The sequence below is a fragment of the Hippopotamus amphibius genome, chromosome 13, assembly GCF_030028045.1.
Source record: "Hippopotamus amphibius kiboko isolate mHipAmp2 chromosome 13, mHipAmp2.hap2, whole genome shotgun sequence".
In the NCBI taxonomy this organism is placed as follows: Eukaryota; Metazoa; Chordata; class Mammalia; order Artiodactyla; family Hippopotamidae; genus Hippopotamus; species Hippopotamus amphibius.
Window position 1 is genome coordinate 18,342,404 of NC_080198.1, and position 15,928 is coordinate 18,358,331.

Genomic DNA, 15,928 nt, shown 5'->3' on the forward strand with positions numbered 1-15,928 from the left:
ATGATATCATTTATATATTTTTTATTATTGATTTTTGAAAGTTTTAAAAATATATTCCAGAGTCAAGTTCTTTTTCAGATATATGATTCACAAACATTTTCTCTTGGTCTGTGGCTTGTCTTTTTATTCTTTTAATAGTGTCTGTTGACAAGCACAAGATTTTAATTTTCACCAAGTCCAGTTTATCATTTTGAATTATTTTAAAAACTTGATTTTGCTGTCATATCTAAGAAATCCTTGCCTAAACTAGGGTCACAATGATTTTCTTCTGTATTTTTTTCCAGAAGTTTGATTTCTTAAAATTTTATGTTTAGTTTTATGTTTCATATTAGGCTAATTCTTGTAAATGGTATGAGGTATGGGAGGTATGGATTGAAGTTCTTTTTTTTTTTTTTTTTTTTGCATATGGATAACCAATTGTTGCATCACTCTTTGTTGAAAAACTACTATTGTTACTCAGTTGCCTTTGCATTTTTGTCAGAAATCAATTGTTCATGAATATGTGTGTCTATTTCTGGACTCCCTGTTCTGTTCAGTTTCTCTGCATCTATCTTGATGCTAGTACCACACTGTATTCATTATTGTGGCTTTTAAATAAGCTTTTTAAAGCAGTGAGTGTTATTTCTCAAAACTTGTTCTTCTTTTTCAGAATGTTTTGGCTATTCTCAGTGATTAGTGTTTATATATAGGTCTTAGAATCAGTTTGTCAAATTCTACATAAAAGCATGCTGGGATTTTAGTTGGGATTGTGTATAGATCAATTTGGGGAGAATTGAAATCTTAACAATACTCCATCTTCCTACATATGATCAAGTATATTTCTCCATTTATTTAGGTCTTTAATTTCTTTCAGCACTCTTTTGTAGTTATCAGTGTACAGTTCTTATACATCTTTCATCAGATTTATCCGTATTTCATATTTTTGACATTATTATAAATGGTGTTTTTAAAAACTTCCATTTCTAATTGTTCAATTCTAGTATATAAATATATAATTGATTTTTGTATTGATCTTGTATCCTGAGATTTTGCTAAACTCACTTATTAATTCTAATAGCTTTTGGGGGTAAATTCCATCAGGTTTTGTACATAGATGATTGTGTTGTCTGTGAATATGAACAGTGTTACTTTTTCTTTTCCAGTGCTTTTTATTTATTTATTTATTTATTTTGCCTTATTGGACTGGCTAGAACCTCTGTCCAATGTTAAATAGAAGTGATGGAAAAAAAAAAAAAAGAGATGAGAATGGGCCTCATTAGTCTCTTCCCCCATATTAAAGGAAAAGCATTCAGTTTTTCAGCATTGAGTGTGATATTAGCTGTAGGTTTTTGTAGATGCCTGTAGATGAGGAAGTTCCCTACTATCCCTGCTTCGCTGAGAGGTTTTTTTGTTTGTTTTTTGTTTTTTAATCAGGAATGAATGTTGGATTGGCAACTGCTTTTGCTGCATCTATTGAGATGATTTACTATTTTAGTTTGTTAAATGATGGATTATATTAATTGACTTCCAAATGTTAAACCTCTGCATTCCTGTGAGAAACCCTAGTCATGATGTATTATCTGTTTTATGTATTCTTATATTCTACTTGCTAAAATTTATTTTGAGATTTTTGTATCTGTGTTCATAAAGGTTATTGGTCTCTGATTTTCTCCTCTTGTGCTAGTTTGTCTGTTTTTTGTTTCAGAGTGGGGCTGGCCTAATAGAATGAGTTGGAAAGTATTCTCTCCTTTCCAACTTTTTTAATGTAGTTTGTGTAGAAGAAGGATTTGTATAGTTGGTATTATTTTTTCCTTAATTGTTGGATAGGATTCACCAGTAAAGCCATTTGAGCCTTGACTTTTCTTTTTGGGAAGGTATTACCTGCATACTACTTTTCTTTTATAGATATTATGGCTATATGGCTATGGTTATTATTTGCTTCGTAGGTAAGCTTTGGTAGTTTGTGTCTTTCAAGGAATTTTCCCATCTCATCAATGTTATTAATTCATTTTCAGAGATTTATTCATCAGTCCTTTGTTTTCTTTACAATTCCCTTGCTATCTATAGAGTCTTTCTTGATATCATCTATCTCATTCCTGATGTTGGTAATTTGTTTTTTCTCAGTTTTTTCCTGAACAGTCTGCCTAGAGGTTTGTCATTTTTTTTTTTTAAATTTCAAAGAATTATGTTTTTGTTTCATTAATTTTCTCTGTTGTTTTTCTGTTTCCTACTTTGTTGGTTTCTATTCTGATCTTTATTATTTCCTTTCTTTTACTTAATTTAAGTCCAGTTTTCTCTTTCCAGTTTCTTAACACGAAGCTGAGTTCATTGATATGAGACCACTATTCAAGGATTGTTATTAAAAAATTTCCCCTCAGTACTGCTTTAGCAGTCTCCCACAAATTTGATGTGTTTTCATATTCATTCATTTCAAAATACTTTCTAATTTCCCTTTTGATTGCTTTTTTGAACCATAGGTTGTATAGAAGTATATGATTTAGCTTATATATATTGGGAGATTCCCGAGGATATTGCTGTTATTAATTTTTAATTTAATTCCATTGTATCAGAGAACATACTCATATGACTTGAATTCTATTAAATTTATTGCAAGTTGTTTTATGGCCCAGAATATGGTGTCTTGCTTAAATGCTCCATGTGTACTTGTTAAGAATGTGTATTGTGTGGTTGTTAAACAGAATGTTCTATAAATGTCAATCAGGTCAAGTCAGTCGATAATGTTGTTGAAATATTTTATACTCTTGCTGATTTTCTGTCTACTTGTTCTATCAATTATTGAGAGAGGGGTGTTGCAATCTCAGACTGTAATTATGGATGTGGCTATTCCTCTTTGCACTTCTCACAGTTTTTTCTCTGTGTATTTTGGAGTTCTGTTATTACCAGGAGCAGCGTGTTTAGAATTGCTGTGTCCTGTTGATGAAGTAACTCCTTTATATTATTAATTGACCTTTGTCATTCCTGGTAATATTCTTTATTCTGAAATTTAATTAGTGTGATAATAGTATAGCCACTCCAGTTTTCTTTTGATTAGAAGTAGCCTGGTATGTCTCTAATCTACTCTTATGTTTTTTATTTAAAAAATTATTTTATGGCAGGATATGCTCATAAAATCAAGCTAAGAATCAATGTAATGTCTAATTTTGCTTATGGTCTGTGCCTGGGATTTCAGGGTGTCTGCTTGCATGTGTGTGTTTACATGTGTACGTGGGCGTGTGGTTTTGAATGAATTCTTAAAATTCTTTTGTTTTCTTAACAGATTTTCTCATATATTCCTGGCTCATAGGAGGTACTCAGTAAATATTTGTCAAATGAATGTTTTCGTGTATTACCTGCAGAAAGAAAAATAGACTTTCTATCCTTCTACTTTTAACTTCTGTCTCTATATTTAAAGAGTATTTCTTGTCGGCAGCATTTTTGTTGGGTCTTGCTGTTTTATCCAGTCTGACAATCTGTAACTTCCAGTGAGGGTATTTATACTGTCCACATTTAATGTGAATATGAACATGATGAGATTTAAGGCTATCGTCTTGCTATTTGTTTTTTACTTGTCCCATCTGTTCTTTGTTCCCCTTTCCCTATTTTTATGCCTTCTTTTGGATTAATTAAATGTTTTTTATGATTTCTCTCTTTGGTTAGATTGTTTGCTGTAATTTTTTACTTTGTTACGTCAGTGCTTTATTTAGGGTGTATAGCATCATCTTTAACTTACCACACAGTCTACCTTCAAGTGACATTATGCCTCTTCACATAAAAATTTGCAATAGCATACTTTCATTCCTTCCTCCTAGCCTTTGTGCTATTCTTGTGACATTTTTCTTTTATGTTATTAACCCCACACTACATGGTTATTATTTGACTAGATCATATTTAAATTACAATATAATATTCTAATATATTTACCCACGTGGTTGCCATTTCTAGTACTCTTCACTCCGTTCTGTAGATCTAAATTCCCTTCTGATATAATTTTCCTTCTTCTCAAAGGACTTCATGTGACATTTCTTACAACATGAGTCTGATGGTGGTAACTACGTTCAGCTTTTGCATGTGGAAAGTGTATATTTCTCCTACTTCTTGTTTTATTAATTTCCACTATTTTTTCTATTTCCAATTTTATTGATTTCTACTCTTATCTTTGCTTTTTCTACTTCCTTCTCATTGCTTTAGGTACTATGTTCTCTTCCCAGTTTATGAATGTAGGAATTTATATCATTAATTTGAGACGTTTCTCCTTTTCTAATGTAAGTGTTTAGTGCTATAAATTTCCCTCTCAGCAGTGCATTAGCTGCATCTGACATATTTTAATGTGCTGTATTTTCCTTTTTATTCAGTTTTATGTATATTTAAATTTTCTTTGAGACCCCACTTAGCCTGTAGATTATTATATGTGTACTGTGTAAGTGTTTGGGAATTTTCATGTTGACTTTCTGTTATTATTATTATTTTTTAATTTGTTAAGGTTTCTTTTATGTCCAGAATGTAATCTATATTAGTGAACATTCTAGAGCATTTGAAAAAAATGTGTATTCTGCTGAAGTGTAGTATATCTCAGTTAGATATTGTTGACTGATTTTGTTGTTCATTTCTTCTTTACCCTTGCTGATTTTCTGTCTTATAGTTCTATCAATTGCTGAGAGTGGAGTGTTGAAGTCTTCAGCTGTAATTGTGGATTGCTTTTCTTGTTTCTGCTCTTTCAGGGTCTGCTTTGTGCATTTTGAGGCTCTTCTGTTTGGTGCACATGGATTTGGAGTTGTTATGTCTTCCTGGTGGGTTGATTCTTTCATCATTATGTAATGTCATTTGTCTCTAGCAAACTTTGCTGTGAACTCCATTGTATCCAATATTAATAGAGCCGTTTTTACTTTTTTTTTTAGATTAGTATTTACATGGAATATCTTTTTCAATCCTTATCCAATTTAACCATGTTGTATTTGAAGTGAGTATTTTGTAGGTAGAATACTCTAGGATCATGGGGTTTTTGCTCTGTCAGTGTTTGTTTGTCTGTTTAATCCACTCTGCCTGCTCAAGGTAGAAGCCTAAGCTCCTGTCTTGGCCTTGCTGGCTTGGGTAGAGGTGGGGTCACACACAGTCTTCCCCATGGTGTTTGGCTGGTGTAGAGTAGTTACTGTCGAAAAATTTTTATCTTGCTAGGCTACTCCTTTTCGTGTCCTTTGGTTATGGAGAAGGGCTTTTGTTGGGGCTTTTCTTGTCTGTAGCCATTGTCATTTCCAGGTTGCCAGATTTTCCAGCTCCAAATCTGAGATATATGTGGCAAAAAAAAATCCCAGGGAACTCACCATCATGTCGCTTTTGGAGTCCCAAGGTCCCTAGCTGGTGTGCTACCTTCTTGATGCCTTCTGTTTGTTTCATACATAATGTTCAGGATTTTTCACTGTACTTAGTGAGAAAAATTGAGAAAAGCATTTCTACTCCATCTTTCTGGAAGCACATTGTCTCCATGGTCTCTGAAAAGATGTGTCACTGGATATAAAATTCTAGGATGACATTTTTTTAATTTCAGCACTAAAGAGATTACTCCACTATCCTCTTGCTTGTACTATTTCCCATGAAAAATCTTCTCTAATCCTTATATTTGTTTCTCTGTTCATAACATATCTTTTTCCTGGTATTGAGCAATTTGATTATGCTTTCCTTTGGTGTGATTTTCTTTATGTTTTTGGTGTTTGGAGTTCACTGAGATTCTTGGATCTACTGGTTTATATCTCTTAAACAGTCCCTCTCTAAAAGCAGATGGTTCAACCAAATTTATGGCAAATGCTAAACAACTGTTTAATTTGTAATTGAAATCTGATGTTTACCAGTCTGTGCTGTTTATTTAATAAGCGTATATATTCTTTGTACACTCTTCCCACAGTGTTCTGCTTTTAGCATTTTGGGGCGTAATTCAAATCCTTCCCTAAGTCAAAGGCCGAGCTAATTTTTCATATGACATAGAGATGTCTTCAGGGAAGTGAAACTTGTCCTCAAGAGAAGAGTCTGCAGATGTTAGGAGTGCAGGCTTACAACAAGGCTGACTTGGGTTTCAACTCTGTATGTCTTGCTGTGTAATTGTGGGAATTTATTTAAGCATTTTGAGCCTCCAGCGTATAAAATGGGGATGATAATTGTATCCACCTCATAGGGTTGATATGTGGAATAGCTGAGATGAGTAAATGTGGATCATAGTTAAGCAGTCATGACATGGTAGCTATTACTGCTGTTGGTATTTTTTTTAAAGTAGTCTGTATTTTTTAGTGTGGCTTTAGGTTCACAGTAAAATTGAGCAGAATATACAGAGACTTCCCTCATTCCTATCACCCCTACATATGCACTGCCTCCTCCACTGTCAAAATCCCACCCAGAGTGGTACGTTTGTTCTAATCAATGAACCTACGTCGACACATCATTATCACCAAAGTCTGTAGTTTACAGTAGGATACAGTCTTGATGTTGTACATTCTGTGGGTTTCGACAAATATCCAATGACATATATCCACCATTATAGTATCATACAAAATAGTTTCACTGCCCTAAAAATCCTCTTTTGTCTATTCATCCCTTCCTCCCTGCTAACTTCTGGGAAATACTGATCCTTTTACTGAGTCCATACTTTTCCCTTTTCAGAGTGTCGTGTAGTTGGAATCATATGGTACGCAGACTTTTCAGACTGACTTGTTTCACTTAGTAATATGCACTTAAGCTTCCTCATGTCTTTTCATGACTTGATAGTTCATTTCTTTGTATCCCTGAATAATATTCCAGTTAATGGATGTACCACAGTTTATTTATCCATTCACCCACTGAAGGACATCTTGGGTGCTTCCAAGTTTTAGCAGTTGTGAATCAAGTTGCTATAAACATTTATGTGCAGATTTTTGTGTGAACATGTTTTCAACTACAATACTTTGGCTAAATATTAAGTAGTGTGATTTCTGGATCGTATGGTAAGGGTATGTTTAGTTTTGTAAGAAATTGCCACTGTCTTCCAAAATGCCTGTGCCACTCTCATTCCCACCAGCAGTGAATGAGAGTTCCTGTTGCTCCACATCTTCATTAGCATTTGGCGTTGTCAGTGTTTTGGATTTTGGCCATATTCATCACTGTGTGTTAGTATCTGGTTGTTGTTTTGATTTGCAATTCCCTAATAACGTGTGATGTTGAGCATATTTTCATATGCTTGTCTGCCATCTGTATATTTTCTTTGGTGAGGTGTCTGTTCAGGTCTTTGCCCATTTTTCAATCAGGTTATTCATTTTCTTATTGTTGAGTTTTAAGAGTGCTTTGTATATTTTGGAACTGTTGGCATTTTAATTTGAATGATCGTTGTCTTAAGTGCTTGGACAAAGATTTTGTTGAGACCGCAGCATTCTAGGCTGCAAAACACGAAACATCTTTTTTCTCATCTTTTGGAAGGAGGTAGAGAAATTATCTTTACCTGAAAAAAATTACAAGATGTTCCCATAGGAACATCAAGATCCAAAAAGATTTTCTGGTTACCTCTTAGATACACTGTGACTTCATGGGCCTTACATGCTATAAATCTTTCCCCACAAAATTAGCTTGAACCATGTGTTTCTTAATGATTGCCTTACTAAGTAGTGAGAAATGCCTGCTCATCACAGCCTTGCCTTTCTTCTGTGTCTTTCTTACATGTGTGTCAGTTAACAAGGGCCTGTGCCGTAATCAGCAGTGGTGACAGTACACCTGTTAACAGATCACCTCAACTTTCAGAGAACTGGCCGAGATCATTCTGTAAAAAATAGTCACTAACGCTATAGAAGAAAAATGTTCTATTGTAAGTGAAGGTGGTATTATATTGTCTGATTTCCATCCTTCACCCCTTCACTGTGCATCAATAGATTTATGTCATGGGATTCATTTTCATTTTATGCCTTTTATTTACGCACCAGTTCTTTTGCAAGTAATTTTAATTCTCCCATTTATGAGAGTGAGGCTCTGTGTCTGTGTAGTTCTGTATAAAATAAAGGAAATGATTGTTTTTAATGCAGATTTGAAAGAAATATAATGGATTTCAGCTACAATAATTTCTCCCCATTTAGAGGAGATGAACACCTAGTTAGATGAAGAACGTCATTCCTAGTATAATTTGAATACATCCTGTTTCCATGACAACTTGTACTTACCAGCTTGTATGCCAAAAGAAGCGTTTGAATTCTTTCTTTGATAAAAGATTTGACCAAGCACTGGGGTTCCAGTTTTTAAAATTCCAATAATTTCATTCCAGTTTGGGGCTGTTTTTCTTTTTCACATGGGCTGCTTTTGAGGGCAAGAAACCTAAATACCATTTTGGAGGTGACTTCACCTTCAAAGTGAAAGGAGGGGATTCGCAGGGCAAATGCTAATGAGCATGAGAAATGATATTTTTGCAGGTCAGAACCATTTTCTTATATCTTCCAGTTAAATTAAATCAACAGAGATGACGCAGCAACTTATTAAGATGCTATTTGATTTGACAGAGGATGGTTCAGTTATTTGTTTCCATCTGGACATTGTAATCATTAGGTTTGTTTCCTCACTGCTAATGCACATTTTGCCTTCAAGGGTGCTTTGTGGCCTCTTACTGCTAAATTTCGATTCTTGCGAGGAATATGGTCTTAATGGTTTTCCCTCAGAATGAAAGACAGGAAATTATTGGCATCATGAACTATGCTTTTGCAAAATATGAAAAAAAGATACTGTATTTTATGGACAAGATTATGTTTCATCCAATATGAAAGATGACCCTTGGGCGTTTTAGGAATGCTAGAGGATCAGCTCAAAGGTGGGATCATTCAGAGTTTAGTTCTGAGGGATCTAGAAGGTTTTGAAAGGACAAAAATGATTCTTAATTCTCTCCAAGGTCATTGTCAGTGATAGTATGTACTGATGACACAAGGCACACGTGCAAGGTGACCTGTGGGTACCATGTTGTTCATGACTCCCACTAGGGACCACATGTTGTAACTGACTTTATGTAAAGAATATGTGCATATCCTTCACTTCCCAGACGCCATCTTACCATAAAAACTAAGAAACTTTTAAAGAAATACCATAATGTGCAAATTAACATTATATATGTAATATGTAACAAATGAAAATCAACAGGAAGGAAGTAAAAACTGACAATATCTTTCTGTACAGGGAGCGTGCAATTCCTGCTGATGGTAAAAGATTAACTGCAAGGTTTCGTGGGCCTAAAATGCTTTTTGAAAGCATCTTCATGATTCCTAATGTAGCGCTTTGCACGGTAGTTATTGTTCTAAAATTTTTATGCAATTACAGGGTTTTTTTTTTTGAAGAAAACAAATAATGTGGTTTCATTTCAAAAATTGCTTTATTTTCCTTTGCTAATTGCCCGTCAGTTGATAATAGCTTCTCCAGTTTTAGACTGCGCAGCTCTTAAGAAGTAAATGACTTATAAAACATTTCATAAATGTTGTAATCATACAGGGATACATCATCCCAATAGTTATTGAGTATCCGCTACATGAGGCATCTGTTCTGTGAAGACCGCAAAGGTCTTCTCCCCCCCAAGGAACTTAGGCTCATATAGAAAATAAGGTAGAGATGGTCATTGTGTAACATGGGTCATCACCTCCTAATAGTTTGCTGAGGAAGTTGATATTTTTTATATCAAGATTTCTTAAGCCGTAAAATGATGTGATTATTTAAGCTTAAAATATAAAACTTTGGAAAACACAATGCCCTCCCTCAGAATACCAGCTTGCAAATGTTCCCCTTAGTGATATCTGAGCCATAACTGATAGCTCAAAATGAAATCTTATTTGTAAAGCAGTGAGCTTCTTAGCTGTGAAGAAGTGACCAGTTTGTTGCTGGTCACTATACCAGTAATACACTCCCAGTGTACCAGCAGCTGTCAGCTGCCGTGGGGACTGGAGGCCTCCATGATGGGTGTGGAAAGCCAAGTGTATCAGGCCGTGGATATGCCCCTAGCACCATCAACAGCTCCGGTTTGCCCAGGACTGAGCAGGGATTTTCCAGGACTTCCCGTGCCCCAATCCTGACAGTCTCAGAAAAACCAGGACAGTCGTTTGCCGTACACACTCTTCTCTAAGTCTCCAGAGTGCAAAGGAGAACACTCATGTTCAATCAAGCACAGAAGATGTGGGGCTCTCCCTGCCACGAATGGTCATAAGGAAGTAGCGCGCTGAACGCATGGGGCATTTTAAAGGCGCGTGCAGAGCCTCACCTCTAGACAGCACTGTGAAGCTGGTACAAGCGGGTGCTCATTTTTCAAATGAGAAAGAAAGGAGACACAAAGAGCTTGATTGATGTTTCCCAAATCACATGGCTGTTCAGTGTGGCTCAGACACAGAGTTTTGGATTTTCCCCAGCTCACATCGCCTCTCTACTGTCCATCTTTTCTTCTCCTTTAAACACTTCCAAAGACCAAGTGGAGGCCTGCTGGCCTTCCTCTTCAGGTCCAGTTTCTGATGTGAGTCATCCTCACCTCTCTGGTTGATTGATTGGCCTGGGGGATTGTTAATAACTACTCATCGATAAGGAGCCAGTGGTTTGCTGCGTATATTTATTGCCGGGGGGGGGAGGGCACCGGGTGGAGACAAACCTTGGTAACAACTTAAACGCCCAACAGTAGGAGGTGCGTATACGAACCATTGTTCCTGCAATCAGTGAAATACTGTGCGGCCACAGCAGAAGTCCTTCATTTCAGTTCTCAGAGTGGCCACACAACCAGTGCTTCTCAAGTCCTTGGGACTCTTTTCCTAACCAAGGAAAAGCATGGTTACGTCCCAGCTTTCCTGCTGCCAGGGCAAGAGGGTTCCTGAGAAAAGGAGTTTGGGCACCTGCTCAGCCGTGTTTCCGGAAGTCTGGATTTCCTGCCCCTTTCTGGAGTGTGTGTGGTGACTCATCCCTTGCAGTGGAATCTTGCTCTGGCCCTTGAAGGATGGTTAGAGAGTTTGGATGGTCAGGGAAGAGAGGAAAGATCTCAGGTGAGAGTGTGGAAATGTGAGTGCACACAGTGTGTTGACCGGGTGGGGAGTAGACAGGTCACTGATGCAGTACGCTTGAGTCTCCCATGTGCTGGATGCTGTACTAGGACCTGGCAGAGGAGGAGGTCACAGGCCTGCTCTCAGGAGCACGTCATGGCAGAAATGAGGACTCGCCAAGGGAAGGAGGGTGTGTCCAAGTATGTACGTTTCCAAACACATTTCATATATATTCCTCTATTTCCATGTATATGTAAATATAGGTATATATACATATATGACCGAATGTATTTGGAAATAAACTTGCAGGTACATTTGGAAAGGTGGGTTGGGTGGAAAGGATTTCAAATGCTAGACTGGAGATCTCAGACCTCAGTTTGAGGAGACAGACAGCCATTTAGCCATTTGTTCGGGCTTTTGAGCATACAGGTAACAGGACAACGGTGCTTTTTAGGAAGACTGATATGCCATCTACACAAAGGCTACATTGACCGGGGAGAAAGTCTAGAAACTGGGAGATGAATTCACAGGCTGTTCCTTTCGATCAACAGCTGTTGTATACCCGGTTCGTTTACTTAACAGACCTTGGTGATGTGTCATCCACGTGGCCAGCCCTGGGCTGGGCACCAGGGCACAGCGGTGAAGAAGAGGGGCCTGGCCGTCCTGGACCAGATATTCTGATGTAGGAGGCAGGGTGGCTGTGACATGGGCTGGGAAGGAAATGATCAGGGATGGAGAGGACTTGCTCTAGAGCGGGAGGCCTGAGGGAGAAGCGGGCAGCCATGCAGAGCAGAGGGGCTGCAGGCTCAGGACAGAATTTAGCAGGTGACGATGCCTCGAGGCTGCAGAGACACTCGCAGCAGTGGGAGCGCACAGCCACGGAGCTGGAAAGGCGGGAAGGAGCCAGAAGATACTGAGCCCTGGTGGCCACCGGAAAGAGTCTGAACTTTCTCCCAAGAGCTGTAAGAAGACAGTGGAGCACTTTAGACATGACCAAATGGGTGTTTGGGGGTAGTGGCTCAGGCTGCTGTGCCACAGTGGGTTGGAGGGGCCCGTGCTGGAAGCAGGGAGACTAGTGTGCTTCACGGGACCTCAGCAGGTGAGGACCGGGAGCGGGTGCTCCCCCTGAGAATATAGAGGGAAGACCGGCGCGAGGGCAGGAAGAACAGAACAAGGACTCGGGGGCTGACGGGTGGATAGGGAGGTGGAGGGTGGGACAGCCGAACCTCGGTGCCACAGTTTCCAAGCCCAGTGACTGGGAGGACCTCCGTCTTCTCATTGCAAAGGCTTTAATACGTGCTCTTTCCCTTACCCCTCTCTCTTCCACTTGCAACCCTGAACCAGACCTTCAGGGGTCTTTTAGATTCCATAACATTACTTGAGCTTTTTCGTTGCGCAGCTTGCAAGGTGCCTTAGACGTGTTTTCTTATGCATGCCTCAAAGCAGCAGCAAGAGGGAGCTCTTGTTAGTATCTCTTTGTTCCGCAGGAGGAATCTGGAGCTCGGCAGGGTGAATAAAACTTCCCTGGGTCACACAGCTTACGGGGCAGCTCTTGGTTAAGGCAGGATTCAGTCTCACTGACCACAAGAATGAGACTGTAAGAGTCTTACACCACACTGCGGCCTCCCCTGACACCCGCAGTGTCCCAGAGGCGTTTCTGGTCTCTCCCACCCCTCCTAGCCTTGCCCTGGGATGGACCAGCTGCAGCCCTTGCCTTTGCTGGACGTGTATGTCAGGGTCTGTGCCCCGGCCTGTGCCTCCAGGCCCTGTATCTGGGGAGACTGAGGTCTGCCATCTAGTGGCCACTGCCTTCCTTTTTCCTCTGAGATTTTAAAAGAAAGGAAAACGGGAGTTTCCACATACAAGACAGGCCTGCATATTTATAGCATCACACCCTGTAAACAGGAAACTTCTCAGTCTTAGAGAAGGAGCCCGGTAACATAAACATAGCATACTGCCAATGAGTTTCTCCACCCATTCAACAAACACTGAAATAGATATATGTATGTGTGTATATATGTATGTGTATGTGTGTGTGTGTATATATATATAATATTTATTCCGTTGGAAAGTGTGCTTCCTGAAATAGGGGTTTCTTTTGTCTGTATTGCTCGCAAATGAATCTCAGGAGCCTAGAACAGTGGCATTTACATGGCAGACATGCCACAAATATTTACTGAAAGTGGAATCAGTGAATACTTAACATTTACTACATCTTTACTGTATACCCGGCACTTGATGTGCACGCTTTCTCATTTAATCCTAATGACATCTTGAGAGGTAGAGACTCTCAGGATGCCCATTTCTCAGATGTGGAGACAGAGGTGTAGAGGGATAAGACACTTTCCATGTTTGGGGAGAACTGGTTTTGGACTCAGGTGTTCTGACTGTAGAGACCCTGTGTTTCGTGCTGTGCAGAGTGCCCCTTGTGTGCCAGGCTTCGTGTGTGGAATCGCCAGTATTCAGACAAGCAGTAGAAATACCTCCCGAGGACCACTTGCCATTCCCTGGCCATGTTTTGACTTTATTGAGTGAAGCTTCCCTTTCCACAGTGCTGTGACAGCAATAAATGGAGTGAATTCAAGAAAGGCTGGCTGACCCACAGTGAATCCCTGTCACTAGCTAGCTCTGTGGCTCTGTCACCTTGTACAGTGACTGTGAACCTCAGGTTCCACGTTGGTCAAAGGAGGAGACTGAATTCAGATCCCTGCTTTCCCTTCTATTCTACTGTTCCTGTGACTCCCAGGGAGCCAGATGTGAGTGGAAGACAGAGGACCACTTGTTACTAGGCAACTGGTACCCACCTCACCCATGTTGCCATGGTGATGATGAAAGTTGGGCTGATGGGATTACCAGCTCCTGTTAATTGCATTTGAGAGCGCAAGGTCTCTGTCTCTTTCTTGCTTGCTCTCTCCATCTTACTCTCTTACTCGTCTGCAAACTGTGGAGAAATCTCCTCTTCTCCATCTGCAGTGTCCCTGAGGCAGCCATAGTGCAATGGAAAGCAACTGGAAGTGGAGCCTGGCTGTGCCTCTGAGTAGCTGTGTGACCTTGGGCAGCTTCCTCGGCTTCTCTGGGCCTCCATTTCCCCATTTGGAAAATGAAGGTGTTGGAATAGTGGTCCCTATCTAAGGCTCTTCCCAGCTCTCATATCTTTTGATGCCTAGGGAGCATGTCAGGGGAGCAGACCACACTGTTACTAGGCAACCAGCAGGCACCCTGCCCAAGTTGCCTTGGTGACTGGATGTTGGAAGGGAGGGGAGTAGCTGCTGCAGCTAATTGCTTAATTATTTATGAGTGCCTCAAGTTTTTTTTTGTTGTTTTTGTTGCTAGGGGCTGTGGGGTCACCTCTTCCTCCCTCCTGCCACCCCAAGCCGTCTGAGTTGTGTGTTATGCAGTGGGAGAACACGTTGGCCTGGATCTCAAGCTACCCACGTCCTAGTCCTGCCTCTGTTATTTCGTAGAGCTGTGGCCTCGGGTAAGTCACCTCACCTCTCTGGGCCTCAGTTTCCTCATTTGTAATATGATGGGTGTGTGTAGATAATCCCCAAGTTCCTTTTCTACACTGAAACTGGAATTCCTGCTGCCCAGTTGCAAAGTGGGAAGGATGAGGGGAATTTGCCTCATTTATTATCTTCTAAGGATGATTCTGAAGAGCGATAACGATAGTGAAGTCTCTTACACGTTTCAAACGGGAAGGGAATGAAAGTAATGCCTGTGGTACTCTCCTTGCTTCTCACCTTAGTCATGTCACCTGACCTCTTTTCTTAATCTGAAGGTGATTTAAATTTTACATTTTTTATAGATCACCTACTTCCAGAATAGATTTGAGGGATTCACAGTGTGAGGTGCACGTGTGCAACTGAATCATTAAAATAAAAATAGGAATATAGTGATATAAAAATAGTGATGCCTTTTCATGGGTCAATACTGATGTTGTGATTGAACATCAGATGTAATTTCGAGCATCCTGGAAGCCAAAGCAAAAAGAGAGGGAGGTGCATACTTGATCTTCCATGAGGACAAATTGCCAGACTGCTCCTAGTTCTAAATTCTGAAAGTAATTTATCATGTGGTGCATACTCTCTTTTAGAAACTGCAGATCAAACTTTTAAAATATGCCTTTCTTGCTGAGAGTATTGTTACAGGGCGTAAGGAAGAAGCTAAACTTGACGGTTTGACTAGTTCTAATCATTAGAAAGCAAAAACTCCCTTTCTACCAATGCCTTAGAATTTTATATCAAGATTAAAGATGTCACTAAGTAAATAAAAAATTTCGGAATCAGCCATTATTTATAAGTCAATTATATATAAATGTATGTAACCATTTTGCATTGTAATTTAGCAACGTGGATCAAAAGTTTAGACTCAGGCAAAAATTCTTCTCCAAACTTACTCTGAAATAAGCTTGTGCAGCTGAGGAAAGACATTAAGTATAAAAATGCTTATGGTAGCATTATTTATCAGCAAAAATGACTGCAAACCAAATAAACCTTGAGGGCTAGTGAATTAAATTACAGTACTTCTTTAGAGTGGTACTTTGCAGTCCTTAAAATGAAGTAGATTTATATGTTTTGATATGAAAGTCTTCAGATATGTCATGTTAATTAAGATAAGGAGGTGAAGCAATGGTATAAAATGCTTCTATTTCTTTATAAAAGATACAGGTAGGAATACAGTTTATGTATCTAGATATATGCTCTTATGTTCATACTTGCATTTTTCCAAAAGGAAACTGTTCACAGTGGTTTCCTCTGGGCAAGAAGATTGATAGCCTTGGGAGGGAGGGAGACTTACTAGTCATTTCCTTCTTTTTACTCTGTGGACCTGTTCGTTTTCCAGTTAAAGAGGTAGTAGAGACTGGCAGTTAGAAGCCTAGACTCCGGAGTCTGAATACGTATGTTCGAATCCTGGCTCTGTCACTTCTTAGCTGGGTGACCTTGGGGTTAATTTAACTT